The sequence below is a fragment of the Xenopus laevis genome, chromosome 5L, assembly GCF_017654675.1.
Source record: "Xenopus laevis strain J_2021 chromosome 5L, Xenopus_laevis_v10.1, whole genome shotgun sequence".
NCBI classification, from domain to species: domain Eukaryota; kingdom Metazoa; phylum Chordata; class Amphibia; order Anura; family Pipidae; genus Xenopus; species Xenopus laevis.
The window spans coordinates 11,140,684-11,153,132 of NC_054379.1; the positions used below are offsets into that span (position 1 = coordinate 11,140,684).

At 37.8% G+C, this 12,449-nt stretch overlaps 1 protein-coding gene across 4 annotated transcripts in view; it reads left to right on the top strand.

The window, feature by feature from the left end:
- trerf1.L (transcriptional regulating factor 1 L homeolog) overlaps positions 1–12,449 on the top strand; it is a 118,633-nt gene that overhangs the window by 3,415 nt on the left and 102,769 nt on the right. For 2 of the 4 annotated variants that reach the window (XM_041562529.1, XM_041562527.1), the window contains exons 2-3: positions 1,464–1,633; positions 6,138–6,321. The gene's annotated coding sequence lies outside the window, so the exon portion shown is untranslated. Of the gene's footprint in view, positions 1–1,463; positions 1,634–5,872; positions 6,322–12,449 lie in introns of those variants that run through there. The other 2 variants (XM_018262572.2, XM_041562530.1) reach the window with 2 other exon arrangements.

The following is a 12,449-nucleotide window of genomic DNA, read 5'->3' on the forward strand; positions in this document are numbered from 1 at the left end:
ATATGCCCCCATGTCTCTCTACATGCAGCATTTGTGCAAAAGGCAGTTATTTTGTTTGTGCTGGAATCAGTTATTTGAATGAGCTCTAATTCATCTGGTAGGAAAAGGAGCCCCCCTATAAGATATATTGGATCATTCAACTGCTGCATGAAGACAGAATGAAGAGAAACAGATGCTGAGAGAGGAATAGTGAAGATAGACCTGATTATTTCAGAAACAATGCAGAATATTTAATTGATTGTATTTAGAAAGTTTCTAACTTCACTATGAGGAAGCTTCTATTACATTTTCATTTTCACGATAGTTCCCCTTTGAAGCAGGCCACTGGTCACCCACCATTTTTAACTAGAGACTCAGCAGTATGAGTATGAGGACTTATTTACAAATGTATGTGCAGGTGTTAATTACTAGTTTGAAAGCAAAACTGGCCTTGTATAAACACTGTCCGTAACAGGATCCCGTGCCCAAAGATGCATCTAGATAACTGAAGTACCCAAAACCCTGGAACTACTGCCAGTCTGGATGTGGTGGTAATTCAAGGGTCCCTTTAAATGACTTGTGACAATTAAATAAAAAGCTAATGCAGTTATTACTGAAAATGATGGTATTTTAGCACACAACTTGCACACAGTCCAAAATGGATTTTTATTCATGCCCAGATTTGATGCAATGTGTGGTAGACATAACAAAGTCTCTGTAAAAAACCGGCTGCATTTGGTGTTAAAAACCTGGTATAGGTATGGGACCTGTTATCCAGAATGCTCGGGACCTGGGGTTTTCTGGATAACTGATCTTTCCATAATTTGGATCTTCATACCTTAAGTCTACTAGTCATGTAAATATTAAATAAACCCAATAGGCTGGTTTTGCTTCCAATAAGGATTAAGTATATCTTGGGATAAAGTACGAGCTACTGTTTTATTATTACACAGAAAAAGGAAATCATTTTTAAAATTGATTATTTGATTATAATAGAGTCAAAGCTCATAATTCTGTGCTTTCTGGATTTATACACTCCCGAAACACATTGAGCATTGTACAGGGACCTGCTAATAAATCCTTAAAAATGAAGAGCAAAATCCATAAAAATGAAGAGCAATCCAGAAGTGCCGTCCATTTATGGAGTTTGCTGGATTGTCTCAGTGAGGACACTGAGGACTAGGTGAATGACGGAGAGCTGAAGCGGTCTCCCCCCGTTTTTTTCCATTAAAATTAAAGGGGACCTGTGACCCTAAGAAATAATTCCAAATTAATTTCTATCATGTTAGTTGAGCAACATAAAATTTACTTGTTATATAAATTTTGTTTCCTTAAGTAAAAGAATTACACAATCACAGCAAGCAGACAGGAGCCATTTTGTGGACACTGTTATTAAGACAAATTGTGCATCATCCTACTCATGAACCGATTAAATGGATTTTAAATTGAGGTCACTCACAGACTATACTTTTAACTCTTTCTAGACATTTTGGCAAAGATTCCAAAGAGCTTATCTCTCCCACTGCATCGCTCATCATTCAGTGAGGGAATCAAGAGGTATTTCAGTAAGGAAGTTGAGAAAAATAATTAAAAGTCACACAAGAAAGTAAAAAGGAATGTAGAAAAGTGAACTGAAGTTAAAGCATTACCCAAGGTAAGTGATGCTGTTATCAGTGTGTGTATATTCATATTCGAATTTGCATGTGCACAGCACATAATTAAAGGGCTTGTTCATCTTTGAATTAACTTTTATTATGATGTAGAGAATGATATGCTGAGACAATTTGCAATTTGTTTTCATTTTCTATTATCTGTGGTTTTTGCGTTATTTAGCTTTTAATGCAGCAGCTTTCCAGTTTGCAATTTCAGCAATCTGGTTGCTATGGTCTAAATTAGCCTGGCAACCATGCATTGATTAAAATAAGAGACTGTAATATGAATAGGTGAGACCTGAATAGAAAGATGAGGAAAACAAAGTAGCAATAACAATACATTTGTAGATGTGGTCAGTGATGCCCATTTTAAAGCTGTAAAGTGTTGGAAGAAGGAAAATAATTAAAAACTATATAAAAAAAGAAAAAATGAAGGTCAATTGAAAAGTTGCTTAGAATGAGCCATTCTATAACATATTAAATGTTAACTTAAAGATGAACCACCCCTTTAAAGGACACCAAAATAAAGAACAAACCATACTGTCATAGAAGCTGAAGTTACAGGGCTGATTATTAAATACTGATGCAAAATGCACTGGTTTCTGAGCTGCCATTACATGTGAATCTTAATGTATTACTAATTAACAATATATCATGACTTTTATACTGTATGTATACTGTTTATTGTCGTTCCCTAACCTCATGGAACTGACAGAAGCCCAGAGCATGTGATGTGAATCAGAAGATCCACGGAGCGATCCACTTCTGTCTTCTTTCTTTAAATTTCCCAGGGCAAACACATGCGCAGTAGAACGAAATAGCTGAATTTTTAGTTAAAGTTCAGCTTTTCATTCTACTGCGCATGCACAGCCCGAAGAAGAAAGAAGAAGACAGAAAAGGATCGCTCCGTGGTGCTCACTGGTATAACACCGGACCGGTGCAGTTTTCTGCTGATAGGAGCACCGGCCTGGTGTTTCAGTTAAGTCAATACATTCACCAAGTGCACCAAGACTTTCCTTCTCCTTTAAACTTTGCTTTGAGCATTTGGTAACATGGTCAAGTGATGTAGGAAATGAAAGCAATATTTAATATTATGTAGATTCAGTATTATCTTTTTATCTTGGTCATATAGGAATTTATGGTACATGCAGATTCATGTGTCAACAGCCCCCTAGTGTAAAGTCCTGAAAATGATGTATATTAAAATGATATATCGGCGTAATATACTGTAGTATAGTAAGCTACACCAGTTTTACCTCAACTAATATGTTGCACTGACCCATCAGCTTAGGGCAAGGACACACAAAGCCACTTAGCATCTAAAGGAATTAAGGTGATCAAACTACAGATATTGTCATGGTGAGCAAGGTTTCATATGATTTTTGGACAAACATGTCTAAGGAACAGAATCAGCTCCCCTACAGCAGAATTGTGGGGCAGGTTGGCCACAGAGCTGCAGGTGGGGACTCTGTAAGGGAACAATTTTCCCAGAGGGACCAAGGAGAAACCCTAATAGGGTGACTCATTGGACCCTATGTTTGAATGGAGCTGATTTAATTGAGGGATGCAACGAATCCAGGATTCTGCCTTTTTCAGCAGGATTCGGATTTAGCCGAATCCTTCTGCCCGGGCTGAACCGAATCCGAGTCCTAATTTACATATGCAAATTAAGGGTGGGTGGGAAATGGTGTGACTTTTTGTCACAATAAATGTTTTCCCCTTCACACACCTAATTTGCATATGCAAATTATGATTTGGTTCAGTATTCGGCAAAATCTTTCATTAATGGATTCGGTGCATCCGTAATTTAATTACCGTTAGCCTGCAGAACTAGGCCCAAGTGAGGGCATTATACTGAGCAAATGGTAGGGCTAATATAGCAATTAATAGTCCCAGTTATTAAAGGATTGTACAGTAATATTTGCTTCACTGCTTCTGCCCTTAAAGGGGGTTGTTCACCTTTCAGTTAACTTTTAGTATGATGTAGAGAGTGATATTCTGAGACAATTTGCAATTGATTTTCATTTGTGGTTTTTGAGTTGTTTAGCTTTTTTATTCTGAAGCTCTCCAGCTTGCAATTACAGCAATCTAACTGCTAGGGTCCAAATTCCCCTAGCAACCATGCGCTGATTTGAATGAGAGACTGTAATATGAATAGAAGACAGTCTGAAAAGAAAAATGAGTAATAAAAAGTAGTAATAACAGTAAATGCGTAGCTTTACAGAGCATTTGTTTTCAGATGGGGTCTGTGACCCCCCATTTGAAAGCTGGAAAGAGTCAAAAGAAGAAGGCAAATAATTAAAAGAACTATAAAAAATAAATAATGAAGCCCTATTCAATAGTTGCTTAGTACTGACCATTCTATAACATACTAAAGTTAACCTAAAGGTGAACCACCCCTTAAGTCATATGACTTGATGGAATAAAACTACGGTATCCCTCTGAACACTGTAGACTTTATGATTGAGACTGAGCTTTTCAATGCAGCCAAGAGGCCCCGCTGAGGATGTTGCAGTGTAGAATGTAGTAGTAATGTAAAAGGTATATTTAGGCAGCTTCAACAATGGCGTAACTTCACCTTTTAAGTTTTTGGGACCCCCCTCCAAGTATCATTACTGTAACCCCTAAATCTCATGGCCATGAGAATATGGATCAGACAGTGCGAGTGCAGACAGTACACAGGGATGCAGCTACCGGACCCCCTTGCAGTGGCATGGTCTGCAGATATGTAGGTACGCTACTGAGTGGCATCCAACTTCATGCTGTCCATAGACGCAAAGATACAGTTGCATGAATTCTCGATTCGTACGATTTTCGGATCGTGTTTGGAGTGTCCCGACATTTACTTCGTGCCATGTTGATCTGTCGTTTAGTCGATCAGACAGGTTAAAAAATTTATATCGACTACCAATAAGATCTCTGCATGTTTTGCCTATCTGATGATATCAAAGTGGGGTACTATTTGTACAATTTCTGTCTGTGATTTTAATGCAACAAAATTACCAAGAACACAATGGTAAGTGAAGCGGGGCGAACTCCTGCGCAATTATTGCGTCAAGTGATGTAACATTTTAGGGGCGGGGCTCTTCAGTTGACATGCAGAACTGCACACGCTATAAACGTGCAGGGGTTCGCCCTGCTCCACTTGCCATTGTGTTCTTTGTAATTTTGTTGTAGTAATTGGGCGAGGTGCCGACCCCTCTAACCAGCACCAGGCAGTTCTACTTTGTGAGAGGTTGGGGGAAAGAGGAAGATTGCTCTCCATGTGATTTTAATGGCCAGAACATCATCTGATTTGTTCTTTTTACTGAATGATTATTGGTAGGTTGGAGATTGCAACATCCAATCGTTCGTCAGACATAAGGATTTCTCTGCATGTATATTGCCAACTTAAAGGGGCTGTTCACCTTTAAATTAACTTTTAGTATGACGTAGAGAGCGGTATTTGGATACAATTTGCAATTGGTTTTCATTTTTTATTATTTGTGGTTTTTGAGTTATTTAGTTTTTTATTCAGCAGCTCTCCAGTTTGTAATTTCGGATATCGAAATTTATCATGTACTGTCTCTTTAAAAATTTGATTTTGACTATTCACCATCTAAAACCTGCTGAATTGCTGTTTTAGCCTATGAGAGACCTCCTAGAACCCACTTGGAGTCAATTGGTGGACTTTGAAAAAACAATCAAATTCGATCGAATGCCCTATTCCTTCGATTCATACGATTTCAATTCGGCCGAATATGGACCTATTTGGTTGAAAACGGACCTATTCGACTAAAAAAAACTTCGTTGGTCTTTTTGAATTCGAATTTCGAAGTTATTTCAATCCGAAATTCGACCCTTGATAAATATGCCCTTAAGTGTATAGCCTTACATAACATTTGTTTTTAGATGGGGTCAGTGACCCCTCCCATTTGAAAGCTGGAAAGAGTCAGAAGAAGAAGACAAATAATTTAAAAACTACAAAAATCAAATAATGAAAAACAAACGTTGCTTAGAATTGGCCATCCTATAACATACTGAAAGTTAGATTAAAGGTGAACCACCCCTTTAAGTCCTATGCAGCTATTGGTCCATCTATTTTCACATGAATTGATTTTAGAAAATATCATTAAAAGTTGAACTGCCACATACATATTCCTTGTATAAATTGTATTTACTATTGAGCAGCCTGCACACTCACAACCCCCCCCCTGCTTCATTTGACTGGTCAGAGTGGGAGGGGCCGGGGATATCCTTTCATGTCAGTCTGTAGACAGCGAGCAGTTGTGTGAGCAGGTTCATGCACTTCCTGATTGCACCCCTCCCACACAGTATAGAAACCCAGGCAGTCAGACAGATCTGATCCACCAATCATCTGACAACTTTATCACAAACTGACAGAATGAAAAAAATGCAAACTGGGCTGTAAAGTAACAGAGGCCAATCCTGGGACCCAGTACAGTAACCAATGAAGAGCAAACCCCAAAAACACCAATGACTGTCTGCCTTACATTGCAACTTCAGGAACTCGCCTTTGGTTTCGAGATTGCTCGGCAGAGGGAGGCTTGTGCATGGCCAATCCTGCAGCTTGTGAGTAGCCCAGAGGAATACTTCACGCGGATCCCATAAGAAACAAGCTCACTGGCCACCTTTTAACATGACAACTGGGCAATCTTTAAAGAAAGAGTGACGGCACAAGAAAAATAAGGTAGATTTTTCCATGCGATTTTGCAATGCCAGAGCTGTATTTATTTCCTAAAAGTGTATTAATAATCTAGGGGGAGCTCATGCATTTAGTTGCTCGTGCAATCTCTGCGGCTTGTGTGTGTGCAAAGTGTCATGCAGTGAAAGTGGCTGCAGCCGACTGGAGCTTTCTCTGCTGGAACTGGCACTTGTTGCAGTCGGGTATCAGCTTTCCCAGCAGCTGTGCTTGTAGGATCCAGCAACTGTCATTCTGCAGTCTGCCTGCTCTAAGGAGGGATACTTACAGCAGCAGCTACTGCAGAAAAAGAATCTGCACCCAAAAAATGTTTTTAGAAAGACAATTAGCCAGCACTCGCCAAGTATTTCAATTTCTTGTTAATAATCTGGTGCACGTGACTCGGCGTCCACTCCAACCGACTTTAAATATCCAAAAAAATGTAGCAGACAGCACCATGCAGCGATTCAATTAAAAAGCCTTTATTTGTTACTTTTTGGCTTCATAATCCGGACAGATACAATGCAACTTTCCTATATACATTCAATAAATGTTGTTTCAAAGTATATTACAAATGCAGTCGCTATACAAAGCAGTATCGGACCGTTGCTGGTCTCTGCACTATTGGTTCCGACTCCTGCCTTCAATTGTATTTGCAATTAACTGTACAGCTTCTGTAAATTTGTTTTACATCCCCTAATTTTAAGTTTTCCCTAATTTTACATTTTTGATTTGTGGTCCCACCTATATATTTCCCTGATTTCACATTTTCCTCTGATTTTACATAATTTTTTTTCTGGTCCCCTGAAAATGTAAAATGGGGGTTCTACTGTATAATGTAAAGTACCTTTTCATTATGCAAAAAAGTGGAGGAACACTTATATGTTTTTTGTGCTTGCCAGGTCATGCCTTTTCTCACACACACACATTGTGGCATTTTGGATCTATATACAGGTATGGGACCTGTTATTCAGAATCCTCAGTACCTAACGGATACTTCCTTAAATTGGATCTTCATACCTTAAGTCTACTAGAAAATCCTTTAAACATTAAATAAACCAAATAGGCTGATTTTGCCTCCAATAAGGATTAATTATATCTTAGTTGGGATCAAGTACAAGCTACTGTTTTATTATTACACAGAAAAAGGAAATCATTTTTAAAATTTAGTCTATGAGAGACAACCTTTCTGTAATTCTGAGTTTTCTGGATAACTGGTTTCCGGATAATGGAACCCATACCCATACTTGTTCCCATCTGTGCGAGTATGCATGCGTCAATTCACGCATGTGCAGAAGCGTCTTTTCGCTAAGCTCTGCTAGCAAAGAAGTACTGCAGCAGCTTATTAATTTTCCCATGATTATTTTAACATCCACTTCTCTATTTAAAGTTCAGCACAGGTATGGGATTCATTATCCAGAAATCCGTTAACCATAAAGCTCCAAATTACGGGAAAACCATCTCCCATAGACTCCATTTAATCCAAATAATCCAATTTTTTTTAAAATGATTTCCTTTTTCTCTGTAATAATAGAATAGTACTTAATACTTGATCCTAACTAAGAAATAACTCTTATTAGAACCAAAACCAGCCTATTGGGTTTATTTAATGATTAAGTTATTTTTTAGTAGATTTAAGATATTAGGATCCAAATTAAGGAAAGATCCCTTTTCCAAAAAACATCAGGTTCTGAGCATTCTGGATAACAGGCCCCATACCGTATAAGGGAATATGAGTGATAATTAGGGTTGCCACATGGCCGATATTTTACCGGCCTGGCTGGTAAAAATGACAGTTGATCCTAATGTTATTAATAGGAAAAAAAGATAAATATATAGGAAGGCCGGTATTTTTTTTTTCCAGAAAAGGTGGCAACCCTAGTGATAATATGAATAATTTAAAGAGTTCTATAGGGATTTGGCCACCAAATTATATTTACCATAGTGTTGGGCGACTTCACCGTGAGCATGTGCTATCAGTCAGTAAACATAGTAACGTTTATTTAGGGATGTGCCTAAGATCCTATTGGTCAGAGTTTGCTGCATTTTGATATATGCATATTTTTTTTAAAAAAAATTGCCATAGTTCCATTGTTTATATGTCTCCAAATACAGAAAAACAACAACATATACAATTCATTTGTTTGTTGTGAATAACAACAAACAAAAAAAAAGTATGCGCAATTTCATATGTCTAAAGCAAATTATCCTTGGCCTTATGAGGTGGAAAAGAAATGCACAGATAAACTGACGTGTGGCTTAGCTCCATATATCCCTGGTTATGAATTGCTTTTTTTTCTAAGCAGTTATTTTAATCTAGAACCCGATTGGATGGATGATTTGTTAAATAATGTGTTACTTGTATGTAAAAGTCACACACCATTTTGCCAAGCACTGTTTGTATATTTCTAATTAAAATGGTTGCTGAAAGCAGTACAGCTGCCATACTGGTTAAACAGGAATTTAAATTTTAATTTGTTTAGGAAAAGGCCGTTTAAAGCAAATGCAGGCTGTGTTTTATGTCCATAATCCCTAAATACAGATTATTTGGGCAGAGGTTTTCAACTAAAAGTCTCACTTTTTTTGTTTTTTTAATTTTTTTAATTAACCAATACTGGCTTCATGTGATAAGTAATAGAGGTTGTATTTGTGTGAATTTTTTAACGTCATCCAATTATCTCTGTCCTATTATGACTGGGTCATTGCCCCTCTTGTGAAATTGTTCTCATATTGCTCTGGGCTCAGAAGCTAAAATTCAGATTGTTTTTAGAGCCTTTCAATCAGGGCCGGAACTAGGGGTAGGCAGAGTAGCCACGTGCCTAGGGCGCAAAGGTGGAGGGGCACCAGGCAGGCACGTACTTACTCCTACCCCTAGTTCGGTCCCTTCTCTGCCGATAGCCCACTTGTTCCCATCTGTGTGAGTACACATGCGTCGATTCGCGCATGCGCAGAAGCGTCTTAATGAGCAGAATCGTCTTTTCGTGCATGCGCAGAATCGCGCAACCAGCCGGCACAGCATCTGGACAGGCTGCCTAGGGCCTGCCCGGCTTGTGCTGGCTCTGCTTTCAATAGTGCTGTATTAAAAGTTCGAATCAAATTCGATTGAATGCGCTATTATTCCGATTCGTACGATTCAAATTTGATCGAAAGCTGACCTATTCGATTGAAAACTGACCTATTGGCCCAAAAAAATCTTTGATTTAATTTTGGTTGGTCTTTTTGAATTCGAATTTCGAAGTTTTTCAAATTTTAAATTCGGCCCTTTATAAATCTTTCCCTTAGTGTACTAAAAAAAAATCAGGTAAATATTAAATAAACCCAATAGGCTGGTTTTGCTTCCAATAAGGATTAATTATAACTTAGTTGGGATCAAGTGCAAGCGATTGTTTTATTATTACAGAGAAAAAGGAATCATTTTTAAAAATTTGGATTATTTGCATAAAATGGAGTCTATCGGAGACGGCCTTTCAGTAATTCAGAGCTTTCTGGATAATGGGTTTCCGGATAACAGATCCCATACCTGTATTTACGTATGTTGGGGAAAAGTTGTGGCAATGTTTTGCCTTGTTTCATTTTCTTTATTCTTAGCTAAAAAAAAAAACATGAGTAAATGCAAATGTACTATTATGTTGCACAGAATCATGCAGTTGCTAAAATTGGGCCTATGAAGGATATTCATTACTGCATGAACTGTTGGTAAGACAAATGGTCACAGTTGGACCATTGAGATCTTTTAAGATGTCAAATTTCAGGACTGTGGAATTGCAGATCAGTTTGGGCAGCTGCCATTTTATTTAGCAAACTACGAACATAAAACTTTTGACCTTCCCTTTAGATACTTCTTTTTTACATGAGCTCATTGAGTTGGCTTACATAAAAAAGGTGTTTCTATACTAGAAAAAGGAGCTGATGTGGTCCTCACCCTGGCAGGATTTTAAATCAGCTCAATCAATCTCTGGTCACATTAGCAGCTTTTGTTGACCCATGTATGGCCACATGGCCAAAAACCTGCATTGATATGAGTTTTCAGATTTAAAAAAAAAAAAAAAATTATTTTTTTTTAGATTTATTATACCCGAAGCTGGAAATAGCTCGAATCCATAAATACTCCAATTTTTTAAATTCAAAATTTTCACTTCAACCTTTGATAAAACTGCCCCTAAATGTAAAAAGATTTACTTCAGTTTATGGCCTTACCCACAACATCCAGCTCCCTTACCTGCACCCTCTCTTTCGATACCCTGACCCCAGTCTGCCCATTCTATGTCCCTGTGATGTCCTCTAGACCCCCCCCTTCTCATCACAGACAAGCAACATTACAGGAAAGGTGACAGCCCTAGCTTAAAGGAGAAGGAAACCCTGGAAACTTTATACTTACCCCTCGGTGCAGATTCTGGCAGCAGACTTCACTGCATCCATCTACCGGGTCCTCGGTAAGCTGAGCAATTTGCCAGTTTGCGACTACTGCGCATGCACCGAAATTGACGAAGAATGCCGTTCTACCAATCAGCTTTCAGAGGACCCAGAAGATGGATGCCGTGAAGTCCGCTGCCAGAATCTGCACCAAGGGACAAGTATTAAAGTATGGGGCATTTCCCCGGGGGGGTAGTTAGCCTGGGATGAGGAGGGAGGGGGTCTACGTGGGGTGGGGGTACAGGCTTTTTTTCTACAGGGTTACCTTCTCCTTTAAGGGCTCCATATAATTCTTTGTATTCGTTTTTTTGATATGATCCAGTAAGGTATGAGAAAAATAAAATCAGCTCTCCTACATTTATAAAGTTGAACGGCACTATGTAAATACATATTCTTGCAGAAGTTTACCTCCCCTTTAATGAAATTGAATCTCAGCTCGAAAACTCAAATCAAATTCAAATTAGAAAAACTCGAATCGAATTAAAAAAAACTTGATTCAAGTTTTTTCCTCCAAAAAAACTTGAATGTCAGGAAGGCTGCAAACATCACCAAATTGATCCCTGGAACTCTCCCACTGGGGGTTGTCAAATTCGAGTTCTTAAAAAGAACCAGAGTATGATAAATCTCAAAATTTGAATTAAAATTTTCACGGACCACCGTAAAAACCCAAAAATCATGAAGGCAAAAAAAATCTTCTCATCTCCTCTGCCATTGACCTCTACATTACAGGTTTTAGCTGGAGTATTTTCAGTTTCAGACTTCTAGCAGCTTCGGGGCATAATACATTTAGAAAAATGTGAGGTTTTTTTAGTGAAACTACTTGAATTTTTCAGGAAAACACAACTCGACCTTTGATAAATCTGCCCCTTAAAGAGGTGGTTCACCTTTCAGTTAACTTTTAGCATGTTATAGAATGATCATTTATAAGCAACTTTTCAATTGGTCTTCATTTTTTTATTTTTTTTTATAGTTTTTAAATGACTTGCCTTTTTCTTCTGACTCTTTCCAGCTTTCAAATGGGGGTCACTGACCCCATCTAAAAACATATGCTCTGTTAAGCTACAAATGTATTGTTATTGCTACTTTTTTTTACTCCTATAGTCTCTTATTAAAATCAGTGCATTGTTGCTGAAATTGCAAACTGAAGAGCTGCTGAATAAAAAGCTAAATAACTAAAAAAACACAAATGATAAACAATTAAAACCAATCGCAAATTGTCTCAAAATATCACATCATACTAAAAGGTAACTCAAAGGTGAACAACCCCTTTAATGTACATTTATATTTTCAAGTACAATGTATTACATATTATTCATATTCTTCCATTTAGACAAGTTCACTAAAACATTTAAGGTAAAATAGGCAAAATATCTAGACCTGTCAACCAGAAAGTTTTGAATTGCAGGAAGGAAGGAGGGAATTACAGGAAGGAAGGAATTATAGGAAAGAAGGAATTATAGGAAGGAAGGTAGGAATTATATAAATACATTTTATTTAAAAAAAAAAACAGGTCCCATACCTATAATGGGTTAAAATGCAAACTGTGCAATCCAGTAGAATAATGGTCCTGACTAGTCACAGGCACGTAAGACATATTTTGTGGCAGATCAGATTTTGCAATTGATGCAACATGTAATTAGGCTACACCCAATTTAACCATTATATCCCTGATATTGTGTGTAATGTTAATAGCAATGAGATTTTCTATTACCGCACACCTCCTT